Below are 14936 nucleotides of genomic sequence, written 5' to 3' on the forward strand. Positions count from 1 at the left end.
GATCCCTATCTGCCTCTTCAACTTCATCTTCGGACACTCCCAAATCTTGTTGTGTTCTCCAGCTGCTGCCACCTGTGTCCGTCTGGCCCCAGCCTTGGCCCAGGCAGCCTAGTCGGCTGCCACTCAGCCGCCACTCCCCGCGCCCCTTCCTCCACTCTACGCTCTGTCCTGGGAGATAATATTCGTCTTTGAAACTGGGATTTGCCATCAGCAACCCAAGGAAGCCTCCCTCCCCTTCCCTCCCCTAGAGGGACAGCATCACTGCCTCCTCTGCATGCCTGACATTGGTGCAGCTCCCGGCACATCCCATCCCTCTGCACTTTGCAGCCCTGCTTCCTGGCGGAGAGCACACGGAGACCAGGGCCATGCCTTAGTCACCTCGGGGTTCCCGCTTGGCACCGTCCTGCCTCATAGCTGGCATTCTGTGTGTTGTTCAGGCCCCTCTAAAGACACAGCATGGCCTGGGCTGTGGGCAGGGGTTAGACTCAGACTCAGGTCTGACCTCTGGCCCACACCTGGGTCCTGAGTGAAGGCACCCGCGGTGGGAGTGCAGGGCTACGGGAAAGGAATGGGGGGTGGAAAGGCAATGGAAATTCCTTGAGCTTTAGAGCAGGAAAAGAGTGCAGCTCCCTAAACTTCAGGCCCTTTCTTGCTCACCCCTAGCAGTGTTCTATGAATGAAGACTTACTTTCCCCAGGGCACTGCACAGTGTGAGCATGGTCACTAAGTCGCTGGGTTGACCCTGCAGCCCGAAGATTCTAAAACTGGATGGACAGTCCTGGCACCTTGAGAGCATTACTAAGTGGAATTTTGTCACAAAACTTTTACCACTAGAACGGTACGAGTAGCATCATGAAGTCATTGAGGACGTGTGCTCTGAGTCCAAATCCTAAACCTTCTCTTTGTAGATTTCTGACGATTAGCCAATTACTGAGTGTCTCCAAGTCTGTCTGTCTCCTCATGTAAAATGAAGATACTGATGGTATGGCGTGTATCTTATAAAATTTGGGAGGGAAATTGAGAAGATAATTGATGCAAAGAATTCAGACTGGTGCCTGGCATATGCACAAAGGACATTAGTTATTATTCAGCCACGGGTTACAGAAAATAATAGAGCCAAAATCAATCCATATTCTTCTGAAGCAAAATTTGAGTGTACAGGGGGCACCTGGATTTGAACCAGGGACCTCTTGATCTGCAGTCAAATGCTCTACCCCTGAGCTATACCCCCAATGATAAAAGCTTGTTTTTATAGTCTATCTCTCTCTCAGCACTCTGGTTCTGAAACCTCCAATGACTCAGGGGAGCTATAATTAGAGAGAATGCTGCCTGGAAGGCGTCTGGGCATTACAAGCCTTAGAAGAAGTTTATTATGAAAAAACTACAGGACTCCTGAAAACTAAGCTCTTGGAGCCCAGAAACTCTTCTTAGACTTCCCAATACCCAGAGCCTGTCTGCCCACCCCATCTCACATAAAGTGAATCTCAGTGCCAGGTAAAAATCATCAGGGTTTCCACAAATGGCAACATCAACATAATGCCGACGACTGGATCCCTGTCACACTTCCTTTATAGCTGGGGCTCCTAGCAACTGAGATTCTCATTCCTCTTCATGACTTCACAGAACTGAGCTCATAACTGCCCTCAATAGATATTTGTTACATTAAATTGATTCTGGGGAAAAAAATATGTATAGATAATGATTGCTGTGAGATAGCTTTTCCAAGCCATGACTGTAAGATGATTTTAATCTTACAAAAACAGACGGTCAGCGAGTTACATTCTTATGTAACATAACTTGCCTGGAGGGGCACCTGGGTGGTTCAGTCAGTTAAGTGTCTGACTTCGGCTCAGGTCATGATCCTGGGGTCCCGGGATCGAGCCCCGCATCGGGCTCCCTGCTCACGGAGAGCCTGCTTCTCCCTCTCCCTCTGCCTGCCGCTCTGCTTACTTGTGCTCTCTATCTCTGTTAAATAAATAAATAAATAAATAAATAATCTTAAAACAAACAAACAAACAAAAAAAACCACATAACTTGCCTGGAACTTGGAATATTGTCAACTCCAACAGGTCATTGGATGAAGAAAAACAAGGCTCCAAACAGGAGCCTTTAATCAATTAAGTAAATTATTTATCCCAGTCCTACTTACCACCAAAGATTTCTTTTCAGCTTCCAAACACAGCCGCAATTAAAGCCACCTATATTTCATGGCTTTATATAAAGACATCTCTCACCCAACGAACAGTTCAAGTCCTTCTTATGGAAATCTTGCATGTTTAAACCTATTGAGAAGTCTGTCTTCTGCTGATTTCCCAGACCACATACATTTTTCAGGTCTTTTCAAAGGATCCTAAGTTTGGGCTGGTCATTTTGTGTCAGGGCTGAGGTTGGTTGGGAGTCAGGAGAGGGGAGAAACTCCATTCCATTCTTTTTCTCCTCTGCCCCAGGCTGGATTTGAGAGCCCCTGAAGAGAATCACAATACATGCTTTTCTCATTGTTCTTTTCTCACCTGGAACATCAGTGGAGTTGAGATTTTAGCCACAACAGATAGAGTGTGTGCTTCATATCTAAGAACCAGCACTGGAAGGGATTTGGAGTTCATTTATTCCAACCACTTATTTTGCAGACCACGAAACACAGATGGACGGAAGTTGAAGACCCTTGTTTAAAGTCACAGACATATCTGGGTGGCTCAGTTGGTTAAGTGTCCGACTCTCGATTTTAGCTCAGGTCATGATCTCAGGGTCCTGGGATCAAGCCCCGCATTGGGCTCCACCCTCAGCAAGGAGTCTGCTTGAGATTCTCTCTCTGTCTCTCCTTCTGCCCCTCCCCTAGCATGCTCTCTTTCCCTCCCTCTCTCTTAAATAAATGGATGACTCTAAAAAAATAAATAAATAAAGTCACAGACATATCAAAGCAGGATCAGAACCAAGGTTCTACCTACTACCATCTCCTTGGAGACCCCCTGTGCCAGGAACAATGTGTGACTGTGGGATAAATATCAAACTTACTGTCAACTGAGAAAAGAAGGGGAAACTGAAAAAGAACAAAGGCCTTTATTTGGGGTGTCAGAATTGCAATTTGGGATGTACAGATTCTGGATGGAGTAGTCAGAAAAGGGTCCCGCTCCTGTGGGGAAAGCACAGGATTTTTGTGAGAAAGAAGAAAGGAGAAAAGAAAAAAACTTCTCATTTGGTGCTGACTGGTTGAGCTGCTTCTATCTTATTGATTACTTTATTGGTGTTATCACACAAAACTGTCTCATATGTAACAGCCAACTTCATTTTCCTCATATGACCCAAATGCCAGTGGCTCTGTCTAAATTTTATGAGCATCTACTTGTGAACCAATTGCCACTTCTAGCCCAGCTCAAGAGTTCATTAGTTGGAAAGGAAAATGGAGCTTCAGATAGTCTCTAATGTCCAGAAATGTTATCCAATTCCACATTACATATAAGTACACTAAACATCCTGATCTGCGGTGCATTCTCCTGGTTTCAGCGCTGAAGGTCCTGTGTCCCATGAACTCCCCCAGAAAACTGGGCTGGGTTTCATTGGTTACCCTACATATTATCTTATTTTTTTCTCATCCACAATATTTCCCAAATAGAATCATTCACTTTCCCCATCACAAGGTCTACCATACCAGTATTTACTTACTACTTGTCTTGAAATCAAGCTACTGTTTTTTTTTTCACCTTATCCTAAGCAAAAATATCCTTGAAATCATGCCAATTCTATTTCCTTCTACTACACATCAAAATAAATACAAAGCTATTGAAATATGTTAAAGTTGTATTAAACGCATGCTGTACTTATAATTTGCCATGCATGGTTCTAAGCACTTTACAAATATTAATTCACTTAATCCTTAAAACAACCCAGTGAGAGAGGAATTGTTATCACCTTTACAATGAGGAAATTGAGGCACAGTGAAGTTAAATACCTTACCCAAGGTCACACAGCTGGTAAATATGTCCATGTGCCCCCAAAGTCATCTTGGAAACCCTCAGAGGTAGCCACAGTGTGATGGTTTTAGAGTGCCTAGACATTTGGCCAAATATTATTCTTGGTGTGTCTGTATAAGATTAACATTTGAATCGGAGATCAAATAAAGCAGATGGATTCTCCCTTTTTAGATGGGCTTCATCCAATCCACTGAAGGCCTGAATAGAAGAAAAAGTAATAGGGACTTCCTCCTGCCTGACTTCTTTGAGCTAGGACATTAGTCTTTTCCTGCCTTCAGAATCAAATAGAAATATCAGCTCCTGGGGCTTGAGTCTGCTGTCTTTCCGCCTGGTACTCATACCATCCGGTCTCAGGTCTTTGGACTCAGACTGGAACTACTCATCAGCTCTTCTGGGTCTTCTGCTTGGTGACTGCAGATCTTGGGACTTTTCAGCCTCCATAATAAATCTATTCATATATCTGTTGGTTCAGTTTCTCAAGAGAACCCTAATACACACGGCAAACTCTGGGAAGAATAGTTGGGCCTGCTCTGGCCTTGAGGATACTGTCCATATTTATTGAGATTTCTTACACCTCAGGAGGCACAGACCACCACCACCTGCCCTACCTACAAGCTAGGGGATCAGAAATGATGGTTGAACTGACCTGCTGTTGTATTCCTAACTTCTCTTCCCTTTATCATCATGTCACACATGTGAACTGGGTCTCATTGTCAAACATAAGTAAAAGTTAATATGTGTTTTAATTACAAGGTATACAAGCCAAATGATCTAATCTGAGCTCCAAAGCCCATCACTCAAAGATTTACATCAGGGCTACAGAAGAGGAGGAGATGACAGCACAAGACATCTGGCAGAAATGTCAGGAAAACTGTGGCAGTTATTCAAAATATGTTCGACCACAGAGTTTTGGAAACTGAGTCTTCCTGATATTTCCAGATTCCACAGGACTCTTTCATAATGGGAATGAATTAGAATTTAAGTTTCAGTAATCAGAAGTCTCTTTCTCCTTATATTAAGGATTTCTCCCCTTATATTCCTTCTTAGTTGAATTCTTTTTCACTTTTTCATCCTCAGGTTTCTTGACTCGAAAATGGGGATGTTGCCTTTAGAAGATCTCCTTAATCTTTTCCAATCCCAACAATGTATGACTCACAAATTCAAAATTTAGCTTCTAGTGGGGAGACTAGGTCAAAAGCACAATGATGGCCCAAAAATGGCAGAAAAAGTGATTAAAAAGAAAGGGAATATGTTACTGTGGGCACTTCTACTACTACTTCTCATACATATTCCAAAAGAATTCAAAGAAGAATATCGAAGAGATATTTGCACACCCGTGTTCACTGCAGCATTATTCACAATAGCCAAGATGTGGAAGCAACCCAACTGTCCATCAACAGATGAATGGATAAAGGAAATGTGGTATAAATATACAATGGAATATTTTTCAGCCTTGAAAAAGAAGAAAATCCTACCATTTGTGACAAGATGGATCGGCCTGGAGGAGTTTATGCTAAGTGAGATAAGCCAGACACAGAATGACAAACAATGCATGATTCCACTTTTATGAGGAATGTACAATAGCCAAACTCATAGAACTAGAGAGTACATAGAACAGTGGTTACCAGAATCTGAGTGGAGGGGAAATGGGGAAGTGCCAGTAAGAGGATACAAAGTTTCAGTTAAGCTAGATGAATAAGTTCTAGAGATCTACAGTACAACATATGGCCAACAGTTGACAATATTTTATTGTATACTTAAAAGTTTGCTAAGTGCTCTTATGTTAAGTGCTCTTATCACAGAAGAAAAAATCTATTAAGATATATAGATAAATAGATGATAGATAGATGATAGATAGATAGATGATAGAAATTTAGAAATAAAGGGGGTGAGAGGAAACTTGGAGGTGAGGTGATGGATATTTAAAGCCTTGAATGTGGTGATAGTTTCATGAGTCTGTACTTATTTCCAAATTCATCAAGTTGTTGTATACATTACACATGTATACTTTTTTTATGTCAATCATACCTCAATAAAGTGGTTTAGGAAAAGAAAGAAAAAAAATAGTTGTCAAGGGCTGGAGGAAGAAAGGAATTAATGTTTACTGGGTATAGAGTTTCAGTTTTGCAAGATAAGGAAGTTTTAGAGATCTATTGCACAACAATATGAACATACTTAACACTAATGAACTGTACCCTTAGAATGACTAGAATGGTAAATTTAATGTTATGTGTTTTTTCACACACAAAAAAAGCCTATGCCCTAATATTACAAAGAACTTGAGTAATGAAAGAAGCCCCCTCAAAAAACCAAACACATGCCTACTGTAGAAACGGCAGGCAATGTAAGCACTTATATTACTTGATGGGAAGCTACTCTACGACCTCCAACTTAGTGAACAGATTTTGCCTGATTCATAGACCAAGACAAATTCTTCCTCTTACTCAACAGCAAACCCAAATGCCTCCGTCTGCTCCCAGCAGGGCCTACCACCGCCTGGCATGCTTTATTCCCCAGATGGTCACCGCATCATTTATTTTAGCCCCTTTTCATTACCCACTTAACCAAAAAGCAAAATGAAGCTAATATTATAGCCTATTCTTCTGTTCTTGGAAAAGCAGCCTCTGGATTTAGCCCCACAGTCAAACCCACAAATCCACCTGTCCTGTGCTCAGGTTGTCTACCCTATCCATACCCTGTCTAGGGAAGTCATTCGATTTGTGTTAAGCCTTCAGCCAGGTGAAAGAAAGTTGGGGGCTAGTACATGTTAGTTTTACTAAAATTGTGGGGTTGCGGGGAGATGGCCCAGTCAAAGGGCACCCACATAGTTGTCATGGGGAAGATTGGCCAAATGATATTTTTAGTAATTGCTTTGCAGTTGACATCTCCAGAGCCTTCAAGGGAAAACCATGTGCTCTGCTATAGCCCTGAGGTCACAGCAAGGGCTGTTTTTTACCTTAAAACTCATTCTCAAAATCATGGTCTCCTTCTCCCCTTCTCTCCTCCCTTCTTTCTTTCTCTCTCACAAAGCAATCTAGATTCAATCTCCCAGGGTTCAATTTATTCTCTAAATGGAACAATGGCCCTTTTACAAGGTCCATTCAAGCTACTCACATTGCAGTGTTTCAGTGCGGGAGTTTAAATTTCAGGTACAGATGTGCCTCATTTATGGGCAAGTTTGTTCCTTACAAGTTACTATGTGACAACCATAGTCCTGTGTCCTTCTATGAATGCCTTTGCTAATTTGTTTCATGAAATATTGTCTTGCTGGCATATATTGCCCCTCTCTAAGTTTTCCTAAAAATTTTCCAAAAATAGCCAACCTGGCAGTGATCTCTTTGACATCAGCCTTAGCAATATTTTTCTAGATATGTCTCCTCAGGCAAGGGAAACAAAGGCAAAAGTAAACTATTGGGACTACACCAAAATAGTTTTGCACAGCGAAGCAAACCATAAAAATAAAAAATACAAAATGGCAATCTACTGAATGAGAGAAGATATTTGTAAATGATATATCCAATAAGGGGTTAATATCTCAAATATATAAAGAATTTATACAAGTCAACACCCCCCCCAAAAAAAAACCACCAAATAATCTGATTTAAAAATGGGTGGAGGACCTGAACAGACATTTCTCCAAAGAAGACATCCAGATGGCCAACAGATACATGAAAAGATGCTCAACATCACTCATCAGCAGGGAAATGCAAATCAAAACTACAATGATATATCACCTCACACCTGCCAGAATGGCTAGAATCAAAAAGACAAGAAATAACAAATGTTGTTGAGAATGTGGAGAAAAAGGAACCCTCGTGAACTGTTGGTGGGAATGCGAACTGGTGCAGCCACTGTGGAAAACAGTATAGGGGTTCCTCAAAAAATTAAAAATAGAAATGCCATACTATCAGTAATTCCACTACTGGGGGTACCTGGGTGGCTCAGTGAAGTGTTCGACTCTTGGTTTTGGCTCAGGTCATGATCTCATGGGTGGAAGGATGCAGCCTGGAGTGGGACTCTGTTCCCAGCAGGGAGTCGGCTTGAAGATTCTCTCCCTCTGCCCCTCCACCCACTTGCTCACGCTCTCTCTCTCTAAAATAAATAAATAAATCTTTAAATATTAATAATAATAATTCCACTACTGGGTATTTACACAAAGAAAACCAAAACACTAATTCGAAAAGATATATGCACACCTATGTTTATTGCAGCTTTATTTACAATAGCCAAGATATGGAAGCAGCCCAAGTGTCCATCAATAGAGGAAGAAGTGATATATATGTATATGTAATGAAATATTACTCAGCCATAAAAAGAATTAGATCCTGTCATTGTGACAACATGGATGAACCTAGAGAGTATTATGTTAAGTGAAATAAGTCAGACAGAAAAAGACAATTATGATTTCACTTATATGTGGAATCTAAAAAACAAAACAAATGAGCACACAAAAAAAGCAGGAACAGACTCATTAATAAGAGGCCAGAGGGATCAGTGTAAAAGGATGGGCAAAATGGGTGAAGGGGAAAGGAGACACGGGCTTCCAGTTATTGGAATGAATAAGTCATGGGGATCAAAGCCACAGCATAAGGAATACAGTCAATGATATAGTAATAGGACTGTATGGTGACAGATGGCAGTGTTATACACCTAAAACTAGTGTAACGTCGTGTGTCAATAAAAAAATTTTTAATAAAATAAAAATAGCCAACCTGCCAGTTGTTTGGATAGCACACTGAATACATGGTTATTGGGGGGATAAAGAGAATAATTTAATTCATAGATGTGGTGGCTTGAATGAAAGCAACTGAGCTAAGCTGAAACTACATCTCCCAGAATTCCATTCTCTGCATGGTTCTGGGCTAGGGTTGCACCCACAAGAGAGTGTGCAGGAGATATGAAGGTGGAGGGAAGTGTTTACACTGAGATAGAGGGAGCTAGGACAGTTGCTGTTGTGGTTCACTCACATGCACTGATTTCTGGGTCGACATTGTTGGCTTTGGGCAGTCCCAGGCCCACAATTCTATCCACTTCCTGCTGGACCTCCTCTTTAACTTCTCTGAATCCTCATAAGAGCAGCTCTGGGGTGAAACGTGCCAGAAGTTCACCCACATCATTGAAGTTGGAAGTTTGGAGACGTTGAGAGACTGATGGGGGTTCCAGTTTGTCATTTCTCTCCTCCACTTCATGTCCGTCTTCCCTTTCGTCATGACTGCTGGCCTCATTGACCTCAGGCCCAGCACCAGACCCAGGGCACCAGACTTATGTATATTGTTCAATCAGCTCCCACAACTGAGTAAGGTCTCACCTCTATACTAAAATCTTTATATCACGTATATGGTTCTGATTCAATCCTAATTACTGGAGGAAATAAGTCAGCAAACGACACACAGAAGCTGAAATTCTTTGGTCTGACCAAATCATTCTTTATACTGGCATTCTCCCACTGGTTGGCCAAAGAGAAAGTAGCATGGAGACTTCACTCTGTCATTTTCTCTGGACTCACTGTGAGCAGCACCCAGAATAACTTCTGGCCTCCCTTGAGATCTCTCTTCCTAGTCGTACCCTTACCCTTACCTGTTCATGTCTGTTTAGAGTCACTTTATATCTGAAATCAGCCCTGTGTATATCAAATCATAATTTCTTGCTGCAAATATACAGGGCTTTTTATCCTTTCTCATTAAGCGTTATATAGCAGTCACTGAAAACTTCAGATCTAAGAATCTCTCCTTTATGGTATGGAGGAGGACACTGGCTAGCCATCAACTCCAGCTCCGTTCAATCAGACCTTTGGGCAAGCCCCTGAATCTCTTTAGATCCTCTAACCTTTATCTGCAGAGAGAAAGTCCTGGAATTGATCTCTCAAGACCCCTCCAACTTCAAACATTCCATTCAAAATACATCTTCTAAATAACACTCCATATACACTAAGATGAGCTTCATCTTTAAAGGAGCTGGAAGTAAATATTCCCAGAAACAAATATTTAGACTTTTGTACATTTTCAAAGATATGTCAGACCATGGACACAGCTATATAAAAGCATATTTCAGAATGAAACTCAGAGTAAATTTAATATTCAATCACTGTAACTAAATTAATTCTAGTTTTTAGCATATTTATTCACATGGTTTTTAGCATACTTATTCACATGGTTTTTACTTTATTTTGATAATCTTGTTTTTCAAATGTATACTGCCTCAACCCTATTTGGAAGTGTGTGAAATATGAACTGTAAGGAAATAATTAAAATATTCCAGTAGCTCTGAAGGAAAACTACTATAGGTTAAAACTCCTTGATTATGTCCCCTGGGAAGAGCAAGTTAATGTATTATTTAAGTTTGCTGGGAAGAATACAGTTCTCAAAGGGCCTTGATTGACTTCTGGGAAGTGAATTCGGCTTGGGGGGGAAAAAAAACAAGCATAAAGTTTTTTTCTGACTTGACCCACTTCACATGGATTGAAAGAGCTTTAGTCGTTGTCTTTTAGGAAAACTGCCTCATCTACCTGGGTCCTCCAAGCTCCCTGCACTAATGCATACCTAGACACAGGTCCCCACTTTGTGTAAGGGACATCAGACACTAACTTCTGTCTAGTCCTCCCCACCCCAAGGATGGAGAGCTATAGATCTCACTTTATCACCAGTCTCTGCCCACTGATGGTCAGGTCCCTGCTCCAGAACCAAACCCAGGGGCCAGAGCTCTGCCCACTATGGACAGGTGGCCCAAGTGCTTGGCTGCCTCCCTTCCCAAACCTCCTGGCATTGCCTATGAGTCCATTTCCTATAACCAAGGAAAGGTAACTCGGAGGGCAAAACTAAGAGCCCAGAAGGCAGAGTCAAGATGGATGCATAGACAATCATGACAGTAGCCCTGAACCCTAACAGGGAATTAGTCACATGTGCCTTGCTAGATTCTAGAACTGCTGCAGACCAGGGGCTGTTGTGTGCCTCCTGTTACCCCTCTTTTTTGAATGGGAGTGTCTATTGTGGTTATCCTGGGCCTGTCCCATCATAGTGGGACACATGATCAATCTCTTCAGTTCACGGGTCTTCAGACTGAGAAGGATGGTACACAAGTAGAAGGATTTGAGGAGCCACACCCAAGGGGGCCTCATTTGCACTTGCACCTTGAGGCTGAGCTTGATTTCATAATGGGGTGAGACTTTTGTAGGGACTTGGGAGGAGTGCATGTATTTTGCATGCGGGAAGAATGTAAACATTTGTGGTCAGGGGATAGATTGTGCTTCAAAACATGACTCCGAAATTCTTCATCACTTCTCCCCTTAAAAAGTAGTCCCCTCCCTTTGATTCTGACCAGGCGCTCAGGACTTCTACAACCCACAAAGGATGGCAGAAGCAATGTTGTAGGACTTCTGAGACTAGGTCAGAAAGGGACATGCAGCTTCTGCCTGTTTTTCCTGGGATTCTTGCTCTTGGATCCCAGCTACCATGCTGGGAAGAAGCCCAAGCTGCCATCTGGAAAGATCATGTGCAGGTATTCAGGCCAACAGCCCCAGCTAAATTCCAACAGCAAGACATGTGAGTGAACAAGTCTTTAGATCATTCTAGTCCTAGCTGGCAAGCCATCCCGACTTCAGGTCTTCCCAGCCAAGGCCCCAGATGATGCAAGGTGGAGACAAACCATCTCCATCGTGCCCTTTCTAAATTCCCAACACACAGAATTCATAAGTGTAATAAACGACTGTTGTATTGCACATTAACTTCGGGATGGTTTATCGCGTAGCAATATGTAAGTGGAACTACCTGCCTATATTATTCCCTGTCATTGCTACAGCTGTTGGGCCATTCTACCACTCTATGCCTCAACCAAGACTGGAGACTGCAAAGCCCTTGGGTCCTGTTCCTTTTCTACCTCACGGACTAGCCCCGGCCACCATCACCGGGGTATATGAGGCTCAGATCCAGACCCCGTCCTTCCCTCACCTGCTCTGATTTGCAGGGTCACTGCCTTATAGATGAAACCCAAGATAGTACAACATAATGGTGAGCAACATGATTATGACTAGGCAGTAAATAAGGAAAATGAAATCGAAGTCAAATAGCTGAATTTGGCAATATGGTCTGGCGAGCAAAGCCCGACATGTCTGAATGTTTTGTTTGTTCTTATCTCCATCTAGAACATTGCCTTACATCTCCAGTTTCCCGTTGGTCTAGGACAAGGACCAATGACCAGTGATTGATAAGTTTCTGGCAAATCTCCAGCTTCACTTGGCAGAGCTCCAAGCCAGGTACCAATCCTCAGACCCCTGTCTAGGCAAGCCAGGCTGCCCAGTGAAGGAGATGCCCAGTCAGGGAGAGAATGCAGCCAGTGGCACTTTCCCACACAGTCAAGTCTCCTGCTCAGCACCTACCCCTCCTCCACACACCCAGTCCCAGTTTCCTGTGGGTCTGAGATCCTGAGGCTTCAAGGAAGTGAGACGTTCTCCTTCTCCCAAAATGGCATCTGGCACACAGCCCCAGTGTCTCTGTTCCCTGCCTCATTCTGCCAGCCAATGTCATCAGCTTTCCTCTTAGTGAAAAGCCATGTGTTACACATGGACTACAGGAGTCCCCCAAATAATGACAGTAATGCCAACAAGAAGGCCTGCCACAGGGGAGAGGGCCACAGGATTCAGTGAAATAACCACCAGATTCACTAGATTGGCAGCAGATAAGGGATGTAGCAGCTACTCTTCTTTACTGGCCTGAGATCTTGGATGCCATATCCTAGAACCAGGTGACAAGGCATCTGTGGAGGGCAATGCAGCAACCCAGGCAGTGGGTGGTAAAGATTAGGAACAAAAAATGGAAATTGACAGATGGCAGATCCTGCAGCCAAGAACGGATTCTTCAGTTTGACATGGTTGGCATACAGATTTTAAATGGAACTTGGTAGAGATCAGGTTTTTTTACCATAGACCAAGCAAGCCCTTGGTCCCTATAAGGTCTCAAGTTTTCTTTACTTTGCTTTCACTAGTGTTTCTTTACTTTCCAGGAACTTCAGAAGAAGGTTGGTAAGTGGGGGGAGAAAGGGAGTGGCAGATCAAGGAGAATTTAAGTCCTAGATCTAAACCTCGAAATCCTAAAATATTTCAGCTATAAAAAGATGTCCCGATTTCAGAAACCAGTTCTGTAAACAGTTTTCAGAAGTCAGGAGACTTGTAGAAATTTGGCTGACAAAATTTTCATTTGCCTCTTCCATATTTCATAGTGCCACTCTCTATGGTTTTCAGTCTCTAAAATCCCAAATTAACATGGACATCTGCTTCTAACAAATATAGTCAGAGCTGTCCTGCCACCACCAGTTTGCAATCATAAAACCAAAGAAAGAAAAAGAAGTGAAAAAGAACAACTCGGCGCCGCTTCCAGGAGCCAGGATCTTTCCCAGCTTGCCTCCTCCTTCAGTACCCCCTCCCACCACATCTCAATCTAATGTCATAATTCAACTGCCAAATGTGCAGAATAGCAAACATCAGCCCTGACTCTATTTTTCTGCAATCATTCAAAAATCACCAATCACCAAAAATCATCAGATAGAAAATAAAAACAATGAAAACTTTGTGAATACCTACTACGTTCAAGGATTGGGTACACCCCCAACCATGTCAGCCACAATATGCTTGTAATGAGAGGACCCTAACTCCTAGGCCTGGGGGCATCTTTCTCATGGCCCGATGGCCGGTAGGTCTCCCTAACTTGGCTTCCGCTCCAGGCCAGCACTGTCCATTGGATATGTAATGGAGATCTCAGATGTGAGCTACACATATTACTTTTTTATTATTGAAGTATAGTTGACATATAATGTTATGTTTCAGGTGTACAACATAGTGACTCAGCAATGCCATACATTACTTAGTGCTCACCACAGTAAGTGTAGTTACCATCTATCACCATACAACATTATTACAACGTTATTGACTACATTCTATAGTGTACTTTTCATCTCCATGACTTATTGGTTTTGGAACTGAAAGTTTGTACCTCTTAATCCCCTTCACCTATTTCACCCATCTCCCCAACCCTCTCCCCTCTGGCAACCACCACTCTGTTCTCTATATTTATAAGTCTGTTTCTGCTTTTTTTGTTTGCTTATATATTTTATTTTTTAGATTTCACATATAAATGAAATTATATTCGTCTTTCTCTGACAAATTTCAATTAACATAATACTCTCTAGTTTCATCCATGTTGTTGCAAATGGCAAAATTTTATTCTTATGGCTGAGTAATATTTCCACTGTCTATACATTCCACATCTTCTTTATCCATTCATCTATGGATGGACACTTGGGTTGCTTCCATGTCTTGGATATTATAAACAATGCTGCAATAAATATAGATGTGTATATATCTTTTCAAATTAGAGTTTTCATTTTCTTTGGATAAATACCCGGTAGTGAAAATGCTGGATCATATAGTATTTCTATCTTTAATTTTTTTGAGGAAACTCCATACCGCTTTCTACAGTGGTTGTACAATTCTACATTCCCTCCAAGTGTTGGTGAGGACATGGAGAAAAGCAGACCCTTATGCACCATGGCTGGAAATGTAAATTGGTACATATATAATTTTTAATTTTCTAGTAGCTACATTTAAAAGTAAAAATAAACAGGTGAAATTAATTTTCAAAATACATTTTAACCTAATATTTTAAATTATTATCATTTCAAAAGTAATCGATATGTAAAAAATTATTGAGAATATAAAATATAAAAATGTTATATTCCTTTTTCATACTTAGCCTTCAAAATTGGGTATACACTGTTCAAACTATCCCCATTTCAGGTCCTCAACAGCAATCAGTATGTGGCTAGCGGCTATCTTATTACACGGGACAGCTGTGTACAAATAGCCTGTCCTTATTTTTATGACTAAATATGTTCTTTTCTAAAAGAAAGTACCTCTCCTGGATTAGGCAACCGAAGTGGGAATCCCTGTTCCCTGCAAGTAAGCTTACCAGATAAAACTCA

At 41.8% G+C, this 14936-nt stretch overlaps 1 non-coding gene across 1 annotated transcript; it reads right to left on the reverse strand.

The window, feature by feature from the left end:
* Positions 1-1159: 1159 nt before the first annotated feature.
* On the reverse strand, positions 1160-1231 carry TRNAC-GCA. The gene has a single exon. It is a non-coding gene; the product is annotated as a tRNA-Cys (tRNA).
* Positions 1232-14936: the final 13705 nt, after the last annotated feature.

Source organism: Mirounga leonina, unplaced genomic scaffold (genome assembly GCF_011800145.1).
Source record: "Mirounga leonina isolate KUSES-001 unplaced genomic scaffold, KU_Mleo_1.0 Mir_115, whole genome shotgun sequence".
In the NCBI taxonomy this organism is placed as follows: domain Eukaryota; kingdom Metazoa; phylum Chordata; class Mammalia; order Carnivora; family Phocidae; genus Mirounga; species Mirounga leonina.